The sequence below is a fragment of the Heliconius melpomene genome, chromosome 18 (genome assembly GCF_056956725.1).
Source record: "Heliconius melpomene rosina isolate 202511_hmr_F chromosome 18, ASM5695672v1, whole genome shotgun sequence".
Lineage (NCBI taxonomy): Eukaryota > Metazoa > Arthropoda > Insecta > Lepidoptera > Nymphalidae > Heliconius > Heliconius melpomene.
In genome coordinates, this window is record NC_140406.1 from 7,115,021 (window position 1) to 7,138,229 (window position 23,209).

Genomic DNA, 23,209 nt, shown 5'->3' on the forward strand with positions numbered 1-23,209 from the left:
TGTAAATTAGCTACTAACTCATAACAAAAGGATCTATAATTATTATTTATTAAACCTAATTAAATTATTATTCAAATTAAATTATTCAAAACATGTAATTGATTTTACATAATTTTTAGCAAGTAATATCATTCTAATTAAATAAATATATATATATATATATATATATATATATATAGTTCGTTAAATAGAAAATATTGTTTCTAAAGCTTTTGGTTAATACTGACAATGAAAGCTTACTTTACCTTGTAAGTGTTTACTGTGAATTAATTAACAGAATCGATTCAAATTCATGAACTATAAATATTAATTGAGTTAAACTTTGGTCTTTTATCGTTAATTCTTGTATTGGAAATGTAGCTTTAAATTATATAAACATAATAAAGCTAATAAATAGAATAACATAAGATAATAATAAATAAAGTTTTATAAATTATATATTAGTAAGAATATTGAACATTAGAATTACTTGAGTTATCTAGTTAATAGATATGAAAGACATAAAATATTGAAATAAAATAAAAGTGTAAGGAAGCATTAAAAGAAAAATTTCTATTATTTATAGAGCGAAAAATTATTGTACGTTAATATATATAATCTACGCAAGCAAAGTTAATGACTACAACTAGTTTTCCATAAAATAACAACATATAGAGTTTTACAAATAAATCATGTTTGAACTGGTTTTCATTCAATTTAATTTAATAAGCGCACACACAGATTATTGTCAATAATCGCCGTCACGCTCCCGAAACGAAGTCAATCGGGCCGTAACGAACCAAAGTTGGACGTCAATCACTAATACTATTAGGAATTGTCGCTTATATTTATAAGCTCTTAGATAAAAACATTTTGGAAATGATATGTGGATACATAATATAATCAATATAAATATATTAAATATACAAAATATATAAAAATCTGTACCTTCTGATATATTGAAAGTATCTTTATCTATACTAATATTGTAAACTACATTAGCGTGATTGAAATTGATTTTATTTTCCGTTGGATAGTCCATTTATGAAGGAAGGTATACCATTCCTTCTTAAAGCATACATATATGCTGTATTAAGTTGATTGTTTCGATGTAGTCCTCTATGCCCGCGGGCGAAGCCACATGTAAAAGCTAGTAGCACATTATGTCAATCATTTGTTTTGAAAGCGAAACTAACAACATTAGTATTTCAGATCATTTTTTTATGTTAAGTTATATCATTTCTAATATAAACATATAATCTATGTACCCACCAGCTCGGCTCGTCTAATACGAACCGGCGTCTTTGACGTTCAATTACAATCTTATTACTGTACTGCGTTGTACGTATCGGATTAAACTAAAAGGTTGTTATGTAGACACAGTACACGGTACACGGCCTAACGTGTCGCCTCTCTTGATTGCGAAGCTTAAATTTGACTATTCGAGAATGATCAATTTGGACATGGACGGTACGGAATACAATTTCAGTTATTTCGAAATACATATATGTGGATTTGTGTGAGTAAAATAACTATACACGCTTGTCGTTGTATGTATGTTTGTTTATAGTTAGAATATAATTATTAAAAAAAATCTACATGTACAGTTGAAAAACATTTTTACATAAAAAAAATATCTATAACGTAATTTTTGCTCATTGATCTACTGAAAAAAATTATAAAAGACCAGTTTATCTGAAACCAATTTATTATTACTAAACTCGAACTCTTAAAACTCCTTAAACGTTCGAATATTTATCTGCTTACGAGTAGATATTAAGCTTTTGTGAGCTTTATCGTATTTTATGTAGTTTCCACTAAAAAAGTTGAATTAATGCCTCAAAAACAAGAAAGAAACAATAACAATACATTACCGCTCCAAAGCAAGTTACTTGAATACCCATAATTTGGTATTCCGCAAAAAACGTAACATCTTCGGAACGAGCGTCTCCCCCTTTTAAAAGTTTCGATGCACAGATGTCATACGCACCCAATCCGCATACAAATGGCACAAAAATACAATAAAGCTAGTTTAGAGGTAAACACAGTTATAGGTTCTCTATCTATATACTATCTATCTGTAATACATCCCGTAGGAAACGCGCGACGTGGACGGAGTCAGAATAAGATTCGGAGAAACGAGCTTTGAAGATGTGTCGTGCATAATCCTTAATATTTTGTGAAAATATACTATATTTATAAATATTTTAATGTTTTTTGTATATCCTGTGTTGTTTTTTGATTTATTGTTTTTGATTCTATCTGTGATTTTGTCAGTACACAGTTAAGAGAAATTACATTTATATTATTTACCTAATCTACTAAAAATATTTAAATACATTTACTGTAACTTCACGTATTTTATTTAATTCAGTCATTATTCTTATTATATGTTTACTTTCATATATAATTACTAATACTAATATCCTATTTCTATGAACCTAAGCTGACATAAATGATAATGAACACCAGGACATTGACAAAAGACCATAGAAAATGCTACCTATTCCACTAATGAAATAATATCTAAGCAAAGGTGTACCAACACATGAAACACTAAATCATGCTAATATAATTACTAGCCATTAACAAAGTATATTCCTCAGTAGAGTCGGCGTCGGAGTAATAAATAAAAGCAGTCAACTTAGCCATAATTACGCAGAGTACAAATGAAAAGTGCAACTGGACGCGCGTACGCAGTGTCCTGAACCATTATTTATTACCGTTTTATCTTACAAGCGACTGATAAAATAAAAGAAATGTCAGCCTTGCGATTATATCACGATACAATCATTGAGTTACCTTACCCTATCACAGTTAAAACTATACTAAATTTATACTTCATTTCCAATGCACAATTTATACTGCAATTTTTTGGATAATTCTTATTAAACCAGCAATGTATAAACCACAACTTGGAATCTTCATTTTAAATTACACATTAAAGTTCTTAAATAAATATACATTGAAAAGTTGCGCTTACATTGTCAACATGATATTGGTAGTCACTCATGCTGAAGAAGAAAGCCCTCTGCACCATGTTCCCTGGACAGCCGCGATCATTGTGCGCAAATGTTCTTTAATTAGCACATATAAAGCGAATAAGTTTAACAACTGGCGTCGGGACAACTGAATACAGTGCCCTTAAAGTACTTGTAAGTTACGGCCTTAATCAAGCAGAGAATGGACGGAAGTTACTTTCATCATTAATATCAATTAATTTACTCATCCAAGCTTAGCTTTCTTGTAGGCAGTTGTAAGTCGTCAATATTGTAATGTAACAATATGTTTTAAGTTTTTTAATTCGACGATATGTGGCATATGTGTTAGTTGGAAATAATGACAGAAAAAAATTATAAACGTTTCCTTTTAAATTTTTGGCTTCTTTTTCAAAGTGTATTAGGATATTGTGATTAGCGACCAGTTGTGGGTACCCCACTCGAGAAAATGAAATATTTATGTAAATTTATATTCCCATTTGGTGTTGAGGCCAAGCGCGGCGTTGAGTTCCGCCACTCAACATGCAATGCCTCCAGAATTCGGTGGCAACTGGGGAACGAAATGTCTTAACACTGGGTTCCCTCTGCCTTAGGCATACTGTGTGCGGGATACAGCGTGAAGCTGACCTTAACATGTAAAATATATCACAACAAACTTTAATACAAATAACTAAATATCATACTACCTACATTAAAACATTATACCTCCAAATTATGTACATTCGACAGATAAATAGCAAGTAAACATTAAATAACATTTTCGAAAGGCAGTCGAGAGGAAATAACAGTATTGATTGGTGACCATGATGCACGATTTGTGGCGAAACATTTGTTGGGCCAATACCGAACCCTTCATTAGGAGTTATCTCAACCTGACAGAGACATAGTATTACATACGCTCATCAACCATATTTGTGGAGTTAACAACTTAATTGAAATGCAAAAGCAAGCATTATATATGTATGGAGCTATTGATAAAATATCTGAAGTCACGTAAAGGGGTAACTACCTACCTAACTTATTAATTTAAATTATAGTTTTATTTCAGTATATTCTAATATCTATTACAGGAGTACATGAGGCCAGTCGTGATGCAGGAGCTCTTTCAGAGTTCAGTGGAAAGTGGGGAACAGAGTTTTTTAACACTAGGTTCCCAAGCATTCAAGAACTTCTAAAATTTTTAAGAACTTACAAACAAGTAAAAAAACCTCAAATAAATTTTAAAATTCATAGTAGCGTGCTCAAAAAGATCACGTTTATGAAATATTAAATCTAGGGGTCTATCTTTTTCATCTGTTACTGAGAAAAAGCAGGCAGGTGCCCGACCAGCGCCCACATTCACTAACTTCGTCTATTGCGAAACATTCCGTCACTATCTGTCCAAACATCGTCACGACTCTACAATTTACATATAATAACTTTTTAACAATAAAACTTTGAAATGCTTAAATATGCCTCCATTAAAAATGTAATTTATTCTTTCTTAGTTATATTTGTTTGATTCAAGTTTGAAATTTAATTTTATGTTATAAAATGACATTTTTAAACGTATAATTGTAGATTTTTTTTATTATAATAAAACTTTTTGTAATTTTATTATAATAAATATTTCATAAGTAAAAATATTCTTATTATTTGAAGAAATTCATTTACTTTACTTGCTACTTTAAACTACCGAAATGATTTTTAATTTACAATGCACTTAAATATCCCCAGAAGCATTAAGTTAGGTTCTTTATGGACTATATGTTATGGTACTGACAACTTGTCATTTTGTAAGGATGTGTCTGCACTAGCTCTTTTATTTTAAATTCTTTACGTCCTTCATATAAAATTTATAAACAGAATTAATTACATAGTTAATTTTTTTCGTTATATTTGATATTTTCTTGATATCCTTAAAAATAAACCGAAATAATTTTTCTATGTTTCTATCCATAACATGTGCCGATATGGCGAAATTTTGGAGAAAAAGAACAACAACAATCATTAAGACTTTATTTTGATGATGATTTTAGATCTTTAAGACAACATTAAATCTCATGTATAAAATCACTCTAAATTTTTAAAATACGCGCAAAAATCACAACTTTTTAAACACTGAAAGACGACATTAATGGAAAAAAATTATATTTATACCTATGTTTAATTCAAATATACATTTTGCTTGGAATAAAACATACGAGTAGTAGGTAGGTTGCCTTCTAAAACGACTATTTATCATATAGCCCAAGCTTAACATCACATTTCTAAATATTATGAATATTAGTTAACAAACTGGGCATTCTCCTGAGGAGGAATAAATTAGTTGCGACTTCACAATAGCTATAAACATATATGTTTATGCACGACGGAGATATTTCCTTGTTCTCTTCACTAGCCAACATTGTCTGGGATAAGCTAAAGTTACTAAAAATAATAACTTTTGTATGGACAAATAATTATTTTTTTACTTAGATATATGGACAATATAAATAAGATTTATTTGTTAAATATTAGTTTTTCTTTCATTTCTAAGCCTTAACGTCTTGAGAAATATAATTACAATATTTAATATTTTCATTTTTTTGCTCTGGTGTTGAGGCAAAGCGCGGCGTTGAATTCCGCCACTGAATGCCTCCAAAATTCGGCATAAAGTGGACAGTGAAATGTCTCAACACTAAGTTCCCTCTGCCTTCCCTGTTACATGCGGGATAGAGCGTGAAGCTAACAAAAAAAATATCTACAATTTATTTCATAAACAAGAATTTAAATTTGTTCCGTTGTTTTTCTTTAATATTCAGCTACTTTTATAGCTTCATTTAATTAAGGTTCATTTCCGTACAACGAAATCACCATAGCTTCATTATAAAAAAAACTCCATATCTAAGCCTCGTTAACGTTTTTAAGGTACCTACAAAAAAAAAGGTTACCGGTTAATAACGGAAAGAGAAAAATTGCTCTTAAACACACGAACCTTTGTCATAATGCAGTACAAATTATATGAAATAATGTGGATATAAGTTTTTATAGGAGAGCAACATGTGTTAAATTAGAGTCTCTATCATCAAGACAAAATAAACAATATAACGATGCCACACAGTTAAGCGAAGAAAAAACTAATAGAGCCCTTCGAGTGTCGCAGCGCCCAAATTATCGGTTCAACGAGTAGTTAACTGATTTTTTTATTTATATTAAACTTTTATACCTGGGTTTACTTGGACTATTCCCCTATATTCCGCACATAGCAGAATAAATAACTAGAGGAGACACTCACAGACACTCCTTTCTCATTAACACACTTTCGCTCCTCAATTTTTGGAAATCCCGGGAAATTGAGATTTAAGCACACTTTTTGTAAAATTTTCGTACTTTGTTACAAATCATATTTTACTAAACATATCTATATTAAAATTAATTCAATAACATGTAGAATAATTTAAAACTACTTAAAATAAATTTTAAGCTTCTATGCGATAGAAAATCGATTTCGTGGAATAAAGGGCGCTGCATACCGGTTTATTGAGAATTATTGTACGCAATCTAACAATTACTTCATTTACTAAATTATTACGGAAATTGTGTTGCTTAAGTCTGATGTTTATGACTATATACAATGCTACTACGTTAATAATGTTGATTGAAAAGTTAATTGCTTTAGAAATATTCAATAAAGCGGTCTGGCTCGTAACAATAGAATTTTTTAAATATCTCTTGCTTAACAAAAATATCCTTTCTCAGGACTGGCTTCCACTCCTGGTACATAGTAGGTACATATCGCCCTATTGTGTACTTTCTGGTTATATACTTGCAATACCCGAGTTGATCTGACCAGGTTCATTAATTAATATACAACAAACAATGTAAGTTAAATAAATCCCAACTACGCCTCATTTTAAAACAAAACATAAGAAATATTTATACACTAAACTTCATTGAATGATAAAATCTTTATTTTTTGGAATCGTAACTTAAACTTAACTAACTAACTTAAAATAACGAGCATTAGAACAAATTGATCACAAAAGCTAAAAGCCCGAATGCTCCACACTAAATACAGAAACATGGATTATGAAACGGCTTCATCGGCTACACTTAATAACTAACGTCGCTATAGAGATATTTGAGAGAGTATGACCAAGTTATAAGCTTTATGGGCTAACTAAATCTTCATACAAGAACACGAGATAGAAAATAAAATTCCTTGTATTTCTTTACAAAAAAGTTATATTATCATGTACGAGTATGTTATAATATTTATTATGTTACAAAGGAGTCAAAGTAAATAAAATTAACGGCGGTATAACTTTACTTACTGATAAGAAGTATAGTAAAAGCAGAGAGAGAGATATTATAACATGTGATGTTCTTTTACTGTTTTCTAATGGTTTACATAACCGTTCGCCTCGTCCACTGTCATCATCCTCATCAGAAAGGGGGTCCTCATGTTTTTTAGGTGACTCATATTTTGTTATTAATTTTCTATTTATAAAGAAATGTTACTCAAACAAAAATGCAGAAAACAAAGTATATGTTTACCTAAAAATTTAACTTTTTTACCTATAAACATAAACTAATGCACAATCAAACGATAATTCGATTATAATATAGCTAACAAAGTTATCTCTAGCGCAAGCTTTTTAAAAGTATTCACGCTTAAGTGAGCACACAAAATATAACGTAAGCAAAAAAATTGTAAAAAAAACTTTTAAAGCGTTGGCGGCGTTACAAACTGAAACATGATACGAGTCGAAACAGTTATTTCCCTTAAAATTTCACAAGTATAGCATAATTTCACAAATAAATCACTTCTAAAGTATAATAACAATAAATTACATAATAATATAAAATTAGTGCCAACGTATTCGGAATTTGATATACTATTACAAATAAAACTGGACACATAATTAAATTTTAATAGCACATTATTTCACTCTACATGCGTGTATTTAATAGATTAACAGAGTTGGGTCGTCTGACAGATTAGCGATGCTGTGTTATCTCATTGTTGCAGTTAGTCCAGAGTTTAGTCAGTGTGCCACGATGTAGGCAAAAATAACAGCTAACGGCAGATATTATGGGAGAGCGTCACCATGTTTGTTTGGTTATTATTTTTATAATACTTGTATGTCCACAAGGATAATTAAAAATAGGTATAATATAAATATGAGTGTAACTTATAAAATACATTTTAACCGACTCAATTAATATATATTTTTTATCTTTTATGTACAGAATTGACTTACTATATTTTTATTTATATATAGATTTAGCGATATCAAAGAAACGTGCCACAGCCATGTGAACGTTAAATAATTGTCATTATTAGGCCACTCAATCCAACAAACTAGATCCATATCTATTTTGGAAACTTTGTGGTATAAAGCTGTATAAACATATATACGAACGTGCACCTACTAGATGCTTCTAGGACCTATCACATATAATTTAAGAATGCTATAGCCTGAAGAAATAGGTTAATAAAATAATCTCTCTGTCAATGTCTCCGGGGCCACCACTCCTTGTTTTTTCACAACACTTGTTTCACATCAAGTCACGGTTCGATCTAACGCTTTGTTTCACAAGTCGCAACTCAACACATGTGATTGTGCAACAGATAAGTGTCTCTCAATAATTGATTTGATTGTATTTTAACCATTAGAGATCTGTGGCACGACATAGTACACGTAGTTTTTTTATTCCAATCTATTATCTATGCTTTTAGTAACAACAGTTACAGGCTTTATACAACTGTTTATTATTAGTTAACCGACTTTTTGTGATAATTACGAACTAACAAATCGTATAAGCAATCATGTCTTCACAAGAACACTACAAGACATATTGATACAACAAAAAACTAAACAGAATATCAAACAAAATTACTGACAAGAAACTAACAACGTCAATCACTTTAGCTAATAGCTCACTATACGATCTTATCGGGGGAGCCATAAGCGCAGTTGTCAGCAATATGATACAGCGGTGGTCATTCAAAAGTTGAAAATTCAAAGCAGTAGCCGGTCCGTCGAACAAACGACGTCTTAGCGATACCAACGGACGTCCGAGGCCGCGGGCGAGCTTGGGTTCGTTAAAACCAATACAAGCATCTAATACACACACCGTTAAGATATTAATCATCATTCCCACTGACGTGACTCTCAAACATCTTGGAGGACCGCCATTATCTAAAACTCGAAGCGAAACAATGATTGAAATTATGGTGTCAGTCAAAATTGCGGGCATTTGCAATAAACGGTTGGTTGCCTATCGAAATATTTTATTAGTTTCGCATGGTTTATGTGTGACCGACGAGTCGACGATGACGAAAATTGGATAATTGGGCAGACAAGTTTCCCACAAAGCGTATTCCTGCTTAGCGGAGCCCCATTCAACGACCAATCAAAATGTATTAAGCTATTGAATCATTAATCATATACATAGACACAAATTTATAAACACTGGTTGATTTGAAGGTTCACTTTGAAGGGCAAAGGTTGGAGTGTTCAATGGAAATTCTTTTAATCAATTAGTTGAGATGTGTTTTAAGTGTTTGAAGCTTTCACTTTAAGCTGAGCGAGCACTATATCAAAAACTTATGTTTTGTAATATTTTTTATTTGCTGGTTTTAAAATACATACAAAAATTTCGTTAATATCTGCAATGTCATGTGTGTTATGCAATATCCGATAGTAATGTAGGCGCACACGTTATTTTGACGTGAGCATTTACAAAAAGCACTGGGTTACAAAAAATATCATTAGTTCCCATTGTGGATCCGCGTGATTGACAGTTGGATCAGGGCCAATCATCCCAATTTGTATTGAAGCTCGACTCAGAGACGCGAGGGTACTTCAATACCTCGCCAATAATTCCACACGATGACTGTACAAACAACAAATTATAGATTACCCACAAATTATATTTTGCGCTTTTATATATTATCGTATACGCAATTAGTATTAGCATAAGACATACAATCGTCTAATCTTAGTTCACGTGAGATTCAACAGGTGTGATACGGCAGAAATAATAAAAGCTGCATTACTTATAAGCTTGAAGTTAAAGATAGTGCTATTTCGATAAACACAAAGGAAGCGGCGCGTCCAATTCGCTATGCTAATTTTGTAGTGTCATCACACTTTTAAATGCCTTATTATAGAAAACGACGTTAATGGTTAGCAATTGTTTTTTTTCTTACAGTACGGAATTTCCAATGCTTCCAAATTCCAATATTTAATTCCAAGAATATTCTCAATTTCCTCCAAATTTTCGAGTCATAGTCTGTAGAGTGAAGGAACGGAACGTTACGGTTTGTCTTGTTAACCAAGCAAGGACATGAAAATACTCCTCTGAATGAATATCGAACCCACAACCGCCGTTTTTGTAAACAGACACTGTGTCGCTACTATACGATACAATGCTGGCTTCTTGATATACATACTATTTTATATAAACTCTCACGAGGAACACAGTAGCCCAAATCACAATAGAACTAGGAACCCATTGGTAACTAGAGTACTTAACGTAAAAGACGGTTGCTCTAATATAAATCTACGCAGTTAATGGACTTTGCTTAATGATGATAATAATCATCAAGTCTTTAATGGGTATCTAAAAGAACGATTTCTTCTTGCGTTACCAAAATTAAACTATAAATTACAGTGACGCGGACGTTACTATTACTGCCAACGGAGTCAACCGGGTCATAAATTATTTGGATGTTAACTTATCTACATCAGATGTGTGAAATTTAAGATTAAAATAATGTTAATGGACCTTTTATATGCATAAGTGACACAAAGTATATTCTTATATCAACTTTGTATTGGTTTTTTATAAATCATTGTTTAAAAGTAATAAACTTTGCAGTAATTTTGAATCTTAGATCTAAAGATATATTTTTTTCTACTACCACACCAACAACCAACAATAAAACTGGACGGAAAATGCTGAATAGAGAGTCTTGACACTAGATTCCCTATCGCACTAGGCGAAAAAAAACTTAAGGATGTAATTTTTTTTAAATTGAAAAATATTTTAATCTTTTTTGCCCTTAATGTGCATTTTGTACGTGTACGTGTTATCGCGTCAAAGTCATCACTTAGCTTAGCTAACATTAATGAATCATAGACTCGGCCTAATCTCCACACAATATAGAATGCTTTAAGGAGGAAGAGATAAGATTTTGTCAGTACACCGAACCCAAAAACTGAATCATTGTTTCATTATGGTGTTATATCTTATCGTTGTATTGTAGGTCAAGTCAAATTATGCACCGTTTTTACTATAAGTAAAATGGAAATTTATTTTTATGTGCTCTTAGTTTATAATAACGTTAATTATGTTAACCTTTACATATTCAAGTCTCTATAGTTTTAAAAAAATATTCTAAATTTATTATTTTTTACATTATTCCGTAACAATCACCGAAGTATGACTCGTATGATGTAAAGAAAGTGCCGAAGCACAAATATACCTATACTGAAATTGTGAAACCCTTTTTTATATTTATATGGTTAATAAAATAATAATATATAGACTATACCTGTCAAAAAATATTACCTAACCCATACGTTACACATGGTTCTTGGATAATAATATTTATATTATTCAAAAGTCATATAGAGCCATCCGCATTGGTACATGTGTGGTTTATAATAAAATGTAGTACCTACATACTTTCTATACAAATTCAGTATTATAATTGTATTTCTTAACAGTTCTTAACAGTTAACTTAAACTACTTAGAAACTTGATCATTTAATTATATATTAAGTTAAGCTATTAAATAATGTTACTATACCAAAAAAACGATTTTCTTATTCTTTATACAACATTTATGATTTTTATGCTAAATTATAATAGATATTTAAACTTGATTTCCCATAAAATATGTAAAATTTGAAAAAACTTCACGATTAAAGATTATCTACGCTTAAAATTATTACAACTATATCATATCTATATGTATGTGTAGGTATATATACTCTAAAAACATACCGTTTCCTTAATTAAAAGTACAAACGATTCAACAAAACTTTAAGACTTCACTCTAACCCTTCAGTCTCACGAGATCACAAAGATCTTGATGTAAGGATACGGAGCTGTAAAAGCAGGTGTAATATCAGTGCACAAAAGAGCCAAGCTCACTTCGGTTCATATTTAATGACATCATTAACTGTAAGACACGACTGGCGCCTAAGGCTTCCTGGCTGCTTTGTTAGAAGGATGCAAGGATTCTATAGTTACCTTGCCTAGGATATGTTCTATTTTAGTTCTTGGTTGTAAATTGCTTTTAATTATTGTAAAGTTAAAGTTATATTATACCAATTTTTCTGTTTTTGAAAGAAAAATTGACACCATGTAAAATTTTAAGATAATAAAAGGAACGTTAATTTCATTTAACAGGGCCAAAGGAACCAATTGCAGCCACTAAGTGTAAACGCGAGGATTGTCAGTTCGATTCTCGTTATTTGCGCAACACGCAATGTCTCAAAAAATTGGCTGGTGGGGAACGCTTTATATTAACTCTAGATTCCATTTGCTTATTTTGCTATATGCATAATACAGCGTGAAGCTGACAGAAAAGAAATAATTGTACGCATGTACCCATACATGAATTAAAATTTTCAGTATTATAATCATAAGTACCTATATAAATAAAAAAAAATTACGTAGACAAAATAAAAAGTAGTAAAAGTTGAGTTGAATTAGCTGATAACGTTTAAGCACTCCTCGATTTGCTTGAGTCTTAAATCACTGACTTTACACAACTGTAGGTACGTAAAGCACATTCTTTGGTTATCGGTCCTTTTGTATTCAATTAGCCTTGCATTTAATGGGTGATGCCTTTCACGACAACAGTGGTAACGAGAGTGGTCAGCTGTCAAAACGTCCAAACAATCAGCTATGGGCCTTTAAGTTCTGACACACCCAAAGCTTTTTACGTTAGAATTGATCGTACATTAACGATTTTGTTTGAAAATGTTAGAAATATTAACATAGGCCCAGCAATGTATACAATTAAACTGAAGAGCGCTCGGCTATTTCGAAATCCTTATTTGGTTGATAGTTGAGCTTCATTGTAGTCTATTAAACTCTTTCAAAGGTGGGTCAATTTGGGCAACACGTGATTAAATTGCGTAATTTAACTATCCATATTATATTTTTGGATTACAGTATATTGTAATTGGGATGTAAGTGCATTCATAACAAGAATTTAAATGACAATTGGTTAACAATGTACCGGCCAAAGCTTTTATTGTGTGAGCTCCACAAATAGTGATTAAATTCATATAAATAGCGATTTTACTACAGATAACTAATTAAATTGTCACATAAAATTAAAATATAAGCAGCAATTGTATATATATATATATAGATATTTTATTGAAAATTATAAATTTGAAGCTATCTTTTTATTTTTTAATTGATCTTTAATAGTTTAAGTAAGGTGTCGCACCTGCCTCGTACATGATAAGCCTCATTACGTTGATATTGCATAGAGAAAGTTGAATATTTTCGTCATAATACGTAAACATATGTTATATGCTGCAATTGAAAATCATGCTAATTAAATATTAAAAAGTTTTATTATAAGCTACTTGAAACCAATGTACGCAATTGGATAGCGTCTCACTGCAAGAGCCACATAACTCACTGCTCACTGTAAGTTGCGGATTCGATTCCCGTTTTGAGTATGACGAGTGATTATATTTAAATAATTTTATTTCTCCTCTTAGAGTCTTTCAAAGACATATAACCTGAAAAATTTGTCGTTCTTGATAATTTCATTGATAACTGAAAATAAATAAAAATAAAAATGAAATATTATCTAATTCATTTGTTTTGGAAGTCAATTATTAAAAAATACGGAATAATTTCATCTCTTAAAATAAGAATATGATTAAAACTGTTTTAGTTCTTACATTATATGATCTTTTAGAATACAAGGCTTTAGTATTTATAACTTCTACAAGTACAGGTCCAATTAATATGTTAATCATGTGATCAAAACAATAATTACCTAATGCCAAAATTTAGCACATATCACAGAAGTTACGTCAGTTTTATTACTCAGCCCAGTTAACTAGAAGCTACATATGAAAGAGATACTTGATGTATTCAGTTTTAATACCCCAGAGGATGTGCTATTGTGTTCCACTGTGCGATGGCGCCCACACACCGTTTGGCAGCGTAATTGATGAGCAACATCTTTGTTAAAAACATTCATGTAACGAGGCCACTGTTTTTAATTAACCTAATATTATACAGGAATGTCGTAATAAACGTCTTTCTTCATGTCAATCACAATTAATTGTATATGTAATATCAACAGTAGTTTTTAATTATTCTATTGGATGGAAACGAGGACCAAATATATTTTGAGAAATTGTACATAATGTTAGGCGGTCTAATTAGGAATATAATATAAACGTAACTCTGAGTAGGAATCGATCCTGCAACCACCGTGTCCAGTCAGATATTGGCTAAATTAAATCAAATAAAATGTACTAAACGTTTTACTAAAGTGTTTTCCTACGTAATAACGTAATAAACGTCTTTCTTCATGTCAATCACAATTAATTGTATATGTAATATCAACAGTAGTTTTTAATTATTCTATTGGATGGAAACGAGGACCAAATATATTTTGAGAAATTGTACATAATGTTAGGCGGTCTAATTAGGAATATAATATAAACGTAACTCTGAGTAGGAATCGATCCTGCAACCACCGTGTCCAGTCAGATATTGTCTAAATTAAATCAAATAAAATGTACTAAACGTTTTACTAAAGTGTTTTCCTTTATTGAAAATATTTTTACTGAAGCGCAGTTATGTAACCATAATAATATCAAATGTAGAATTCAATATTTATAACGAAAACAAACTGATATAACAATAAAAAATAATTGAATAATCCATTTAAAAATAGCATCGCAGTAATCGGCTTATGCTGGCTGCACCGTATATACTGCGCATCCGCACGTGAAGAACAAAACGATATCAACTCGGATTTTCATAGCATTGAGTGGACAGAAAGCTATAGGGAAAGTTGTATCGATATTTAAGCTGTATAAGCCATTTTCTTGCTGTTTTCTAGTTTCACACTTTTTCCCACAAAGAAATTAATAGTAAGAGTTCGTTCCACACTTTCTACCCAATTTTCGCGAGGATAAGAGTGGGTGAAGCTCAAAGTCCAGCTTTGTTTACCAAAACGGATTAAATATTTCAATAATAAAATAAAATATTAAATATTTCATCAAGAATTTCAGACTTACCAAATGAAAAATATTCCCAATGAAAATTCGGAGGCATGACTGTCGAATCCGATTACATACTCACTGCGGGATAAAAAATTAAATTTTATTATACATTTCATACTATTTCAAAAGAAACACCATGTGAATGTAATATACTACCAGAAAATGAAGCAATTACTTAAGAATATACAGCGTGTTTGCCAACGTATCATATAGTCGTATAAGTGAATATTGTAGAAGAACATATCGATTCGATTCAACAATCACAAAGATGGATATCGGACATTGCAACAGAACGATTTAAGCAGATATGAGTAAATACAATAAACGAGTGGAGCTTACATATAAAACGATATGCATAAGCCTCTTTGCGTTCCCATTGAAATTTGAATCTGTTACATCACTATAGCCTTCTAATGTTCTTATTTTATGTACGAGTATACCTATTTTAGTTGTAAGAGTTAGTAAAAATACATAATGGCGGATATTAAGTAACCTTGTATAGTCTTATAGTAGTAAAAATTTAACTAATTCGTACATTTAACTAAATTAGGTATCGTTTGAATATTTTATCTTCAAATTGGGATTACAATACATGAACGCCAAATTTTTCCCCAGAAAATAATAAATATTTTCCATATCATCATCAACAGCCATCTTTTGTCCACTGTTGGACATAGGCCTTCCCAATTCTCGCCACCACACTCGATCCCCGATTTTCCATATACTGCATTTTAAATGTAGAATTCTAGAGGCATTGCTTATTGAGTGGCGAAATTCAATGTCGCGCTCATTCGAGACAGAGGAATTTGAAAATATGAAATATTTTATTTCCTCGAGCGAGAATCAAACCCACAACCCTCGCGACTTTAGAATAAATAAAAAATAAATTGTTATAAGCATATAGTAAAGTAATATTTGCGGCTTTTCACTCTTACAATATTCCTACCTAGCAACATTAGAGCTTACAAGCACAATTGAATCGAGTAATCAATGCGCCGTGTCCATACCGATTTAACAACATCGCGAGGCTATCTCATATACGATCGATATTTGTTACATTCCGATTTACAAAATAACATTTACTATTGGTAAATTAATAATTCTATTTAAAGATTTAACTTTAGTCCTTATTCCTTGGATTTACGGTCTTTCTATAAATATCTTTTGGTTTCCTACAAACACTGTACTGTGGTCCCCTTGTACCTTTCATATTGATGCACTGTCAAATTCGACACAGATACAATGTCAAACGCTTGTGATCGTATATCGCTTATTGAAGCTATCTTTTTATCAATTTATTTGTATTTTTGTTTCCGGATATCATCAGGTGTATTGCCATTGCCAATATACCTACTCTATTACTCTTTGACTTACCTATGAAATGTTATTATATTTTATTTATGGTTCAAATAAATATAATTTTAATTTCAAGCGTAATTTGGGATATTTTTCAGCTCCACGACCGCCTTTTGTCTATCCGCACATAGCATTGCCTAGGAACCTAGTGTTAAGACACTCTGTACCTATCCATACTTTTACGTTTCTCACTTTCCGCCAAATTCTGGAGGTGTGTTATGTGTTGAGTAGCGGAACTGAACGCCATGCTTTGCCTCTTCACCAGAGCGAAGAATTGGAAATATTATTTTTTTGCATTTCATTTGGTTTACTACTTTACTGACTATTACTTAAAGCATACATACCTACAACAAATTTTATATAAAAGATAGATAATTTAATATTTCAGAAAATAGAAATATCCTAAAAATGTAGGTCACGTATTACATGTCACAAGCTTTCAGCTCCTACTTTACCTGTAATGTAATATTTCTAGAAATCTGTCCATCCAGCTCCGCACCAAGCCTCAACCAGCGCTATGTGAACGCGAAGTAAAATCCGAAATAGGGTCACGTGCTTAGAACATGTAAATCTACTTACGCCGTGGCCCGACTACTAAACATATTTACTAAAAGTTACACCACACTATCGTTAAAACGTCGCGTCGCGCTCGCGTCGTTCGTCTTGCTTCTCAGCCAGACATGAACATATTGAGATCAGATTTAGTTTTTATGATAAATTATAATTTGTATATTTAAATTTTAATTTGTATATTTTTCTCTATTAAAACGTTTCCGCTGCCATATTAGTAAACATTACCGAAAGTGGGAATCGAATCTATGACGATAGTATCTATGACATAAAAACTCAGCTGAAATAGCAACACGATAATTGTAGAATAGCCAGTCGGGTAAATGAATTATGTATTTTCATTTTTACGCTCTATAAGACAAAATGCGACAATGAGTTCCGCAACTCACTCACTATTTTTAATTCGGGCAAAAAGTGGAGAATACATATGTTGACACTAGATTCTCTCTACCTACCTTACTATATGCAGAATAAAATTTTAAAACTCTGAAAATATGGGTACATCTTAATTATATTATAAATTAGTTTTTACTATTTTACTTGCCCTGATCAAGCATTTTTTAAATGAATAAATATATAGAAATATTCACATATTTAAAAATGCTATGGATTGTCATCATCTTGATTTATAATGATTCAATAATTTGAACACTGCCTTAAATCTACAATTAGTTTTTTTTTTAAGTAAATTAAACACGCCATACAATACCAAAGTCTATCCATATATTCTGAAGAACCTATAAATAATCCTATAACCTTAGGGCTTTTATTGTTTTAAAATACCTCGTAAATGATACGAAGATTATGAATTGATTTATTCTCCCTTCGACGAATGTAACTCGATGATATCTATTAAGTTTTAATATACTTTTATGATACGGTTTTAAATGTTCGAAAAGTTTTAACTAATGGATTTCTAAAATTGGATTTTTTCGTATTCGTTAAAACAAACAAGGTGTCCAGCACCGAAAAAGCTAACAAAATTTGAATTATAAAACTATTTTTTGAAAGATTTTATAATAAAAGGGATATAATTTTAATTTATTAATCTTAATATTTGAACACCTGAGCACTTAGTAAGGTGTGAAAACCCCGGTGATAAGACAAAGCAGATATTAATTAGGCAAAATGTATAGTAGAAGCGTTTCGGTAGTGCGGAAAACAGTGAGCGGAGAGAATACTAAGCCCTCCACAATAAAAAAAAAACAAAAATATATATGTGAGAAATCTATAGGTAACTTCGCAAAGATCGTATAAAATGAATAGGACATTTTATCCTGAAATATGATGTTCGTTTATATTCCCATAGAGAGCTACGCAGCAAAAACTTAGTTGGATAACAATATTTATGTTCTGTTATATTAATATTCATAGTGAGCCATTTGTTAATACACTCATGGCTGACAGCTCAATTTCGTGGTCTTCCTTGAGCCCCCTGGAAAGACATTTTAGTCTCACGACAAAATTGTCTATGTGGTAGTACTTTTATCATTATTTTCACGGTAAGTTTAACCTTTAACTATGGACGTGAATTTTTTATAACACACATATGGACGTCGGGTCTGTCAGACCAGTGTATTTATTGGTCATATTCCGTCTGTTTTTTAAAGGAAGAAGACAATTTTATGTTTTAGTTTACATGAATAGCTTCAAATCAAACAAAATCAATATAAATAAAATCGCTTTTTATAAAACTTTACGCATCACAACGATTTAAGTAACTTAAGGTCACAATTTCAGTCTTTGGCCACATGGGATGACTCTTAAGAAAATAATACTATAAAAAAAAGACAGGTAATAAAATAAACATTTTTTTAACAAAATATAAAGTCTAACAATTAAAAAAAATAAAGAAATTACATCTTATGTTATAAAATAAAAATTTTGAGAACACCTCAAGATAAGGTATTATTGAACATCGATACACAATGGCTTACAACATTGTAGGCAAACAGGACGATTGCAGTCAACATAAGTATGTGTTGTCTTTCTATATATCTTTTGGGGGCAAAGTGTACATGTTTTTCAAGGACCCAAAACAATTTTTTAGCTTCATGTTCAATAAATGATAGATCAAATCGCGAAACGCGAGTCAAAGTCATTCTCAATTCTTAGAGTAGTTTAGTATACGAAACGCGTCTTTTTATTTGATAAAGTGCTATTTTTTTTATAAAATGTCGTCGTCCAATTCTTTTGTTTGATGTTGATTATAAAGTACCGATATTTTTGTCCTTGACGTGTTTGGTCGATCATTTTTTTTTCATTTTATCATAAAAACTAAAAAAAATGAATCTTTTCTAGGTAAATAATATGTATATTACTAAAATATATAACAAAAAATGCAAAATAATATATGATATGTAACAATAAAAACATTTGAATACAAATAATACAATTAAAATATTAAAGTATATTTTGTAATATTATAAAAATATATGGTGTTTTGAAATCATTCATGTATGGGAAACATGGACGTCGGGTCTGACAGACCCAGGGCCCATTTAGAAAGTTAAATACTCACGTGTTTTGAACCCAGAGACGCAACCACTGCTATCTACATTCATTTTGTCATTAATACGAAAGGTACTGAGCGACTCAGTGGCGGAGGTCACCGAGAAGTGGCCGATTTGTAGAACTCGTAGAACTAGATGGGTCTGTGAGACCCGACGTCCATACTTAAAGGTTAAAGATAGCGTGTATCAGTTTTAAATTGAAATTATAATTAATATATGCAATCCATCATACAAACTATTCTCTGCTTGAAAATATAATCTTCAAGTATTCAGATTATTTTTTTGCATAGTAAAAAAATATTTTAAACGATTATTTTGTCTTAATGGTAGGCAAACCCTACCTAATGAACTTACTACAAACAGATTTTCGAAAAGAAACATCACATCCAATTTAAAGTGAAATATTGTAGTTAGGGACCATTCTCAGAGGATTCTCGTAAGAAATCTATTTTAGGAAAAGTAATTACACACATCGTATCTATTCTGTTCGGTGATCTTTTCGACAATCGTTTCTTTTCAAAATAAAATACTATATCTTTTGTAAATCTTTTCGTATATATTTTTATCAAATAATCCTTACAATCTTGTTACATATATCGTAGATTTTAGACAAAAGTAAAATTTGTAATAATATTTATTTATTTTATTTTTTTAAGTTTATACAACACAATTTATCAATATTTCAACTGAACTGCAATTCTCGTGACCATAACAGTAACAGTAACCAGTTGTCATTTCAGCTATCTTTAACAATCTCACACTTTCACTCTCTATATTTAATACTTTCCCGCTGTTTCAGATCCATTACAATGAGAAGAAATCATAGAAGCTGATCGACAATCAATATTAATAATACTTCTCTTGTTACTTTTAAAAAAATAATATACTATTACATATACTGTACTTGTTAAAAAAAGGTAGCGCTTTTTTATATTATACTAGTGGGCCCGGACGCGGCTACGCCCGCGAAAATATAAGCCTAAATCATTAAAATAAGTTAAAAAATAATAATAAGTGGAGATTTATTATTAGAAAAAATATCTGAGTAACCGAAATGAACAAACCAAAGAAGTAAAAGTAACTAAAGGAAATTCTTAATATTAGAAAAAAAACCTAAAGTTTGCTGTGCGCGCGTACTAAACATTTTTCTATATTAAATAATTATTAATTTTTGCGAACAATATTAAATAAAATCTCAAATGATTAAAATTACGATATTTTAAGTGTATAACATCGGTATAGATAACCAAACTGAGATAAATTAATTATAAGCAGCAAATAATTACATAAAAAATAATAGTAATTCGAAAATCTATAAAAATTTACAAAATCATCAAAGTCATCCGCCCGTTCGCGTCGGTCATACTCATATTATGCCGCCCGAAGGCTAGGTCATTTGGAATCAGTCACATCTTAATTATTTATTAGTATGTTATACAGTAAACTATAATTTCCATCTAGATGAAATGCTAAAAGTGACTATTATATTTATTTTCATAAGGATGAATATCAAATTATAGAAATCATCTAATTTTTGTTAATGATTTGTATAAAGAGATTTGTATAAATCTATATCGGCGCGCACCATGTATGCATTAAGCAAACTCACTGTGGGTGACGTTTTCTTAAAACAGCAAACTTTGCAAGCCGTTGCTTAGCAACGCGTAGCGACGATTGTTATTAACATGGCGGAATAAATTCCTTGTCAAATTAATTATTTTAATATATTGGTATATAACGAAAATATTACAAATATGAGAAAAAAAAAGTATCCTATGTTCATCCCGGGACCCTCAAGTATCTCTATATGAGTATTTTATCACAATTAAATTAGCGGTTTGGCCCTGATTGCGGAAAAGACAGACAGACAGACAGACAGACAGAGTTACTTTCGAATTTATAATATAGGTATGGATATTCTTAAGATAAAATGTAGAGTTCAATATTCTGCTGATTATTCCACGCAAGATTTTTTGATCTTAATGAAAATAAATGAAACTGTAGTAATCCAAATAGTAGTAGCATATAAATATAGATATGGCTTACCTGGACATTCCAGGACTATCCATAGCTACAACGCATACCAGAAAGCGAACAAACACGTCTGCCGTCTTATTACAAGTACGGATTCCCTCACAATCTCAGCCAATTCGGGCGGTATATTTTTAATTGCTTTTTTGGATACAACAATCGTCGAAACTCGCCGCGGACAGCGGGTGGCCGCCGGCTCCTTTGGACTCCCATAATTATAATTATTCCATTAACTTCTACCAACCGACGCAATTATTCGTAAAATATTTTCTCATTTCGACTTGCAGCACTTTAATTTGTTATTTTCATGCCATAACATAATTTGTGTATAAAGTAATCTTTTTACCTAATTATCGTTTTAATTTTGCCATTTGAATTATATTATTTTTTCTTTATGTGAGTGGAGCTTGCTGAAATTTTTAATTTTCTCTTAATATACAAGATTGTAATTTTATTGCTTAAATTACGTATACTGTCATATTACTGCTTACATATCAGATCTAAACTAGTAGTAAAACCATAATAAATTAAAAAATAACAGTATTGTTACAACTGTAACAAGTGTAACATTTAAAGTATAGGTTATTTTTTTATGAAATGATATTGCAAAAACGTCTAGTTTTTTATCAATCGTATAAGCAAAGGTAAATTCGTAATGATCACCATATGACGTCTCGGGACTGTCCGCCCTTACACAAGATTTATGTGTCTCGTTCCATCAACTGTACATTGCTGCGTTTATATTAAAAATTATATTAAAAATCAAACTAAACACGCAATGTACGCCCGAAACTTAGAATATAGAACGTTTATAAATTCACCCACAGCGAAAACCTGCTGTGAAGTTTTTTTGATTACTGCTAAAAAATCAGAGATCGAAAACCTTGATTTTCTTTAAATGTACAAATATGGTTTTTTCAATTATATTGAAGCTGCATATTTTTTTTGTTTTTGAATAAAGCATATAATTATTATGAATAGAAAATATTAAAGTTTTAGAAAAAGTATAATTTTGAATGCTGTAACATGTCAATCAAAAATAAAATATATTTTTCAATGCATTTTTAGTATTTAAATATACTATACTCAACAACCATAACATACTAGAAGCTATCATTTAATAATACAAAAAAATAATACAAAATGTTTGCAACAACTGTAACATAAATTAAATACAGCACAAAAACAATGTTTGCGGCGAGCATCAATTTTTTTTCAAAAACCAAAATTCCGAAAATCGTACTCGAGCTCAGGTAGCTATCGAATTTTAAATTTATTTGTATTTCCTAAAAAAAACTAACAATAGAAAACATAGGTTTACCTGACACTGGTTATAATAAGGTACGAGAAATATGACGACACATGTTGTTTTACAATTCCCTGAGAAAAAAAACATATAATAATCTTTTTGTAAAGCCGATGTTTACAGAGCGAATTACAGAATTAGTTGTTTAGGCGGTAGATACCTCAAATATATATAACGTTATTTTATTTTTTTGTCTCTCTCGTT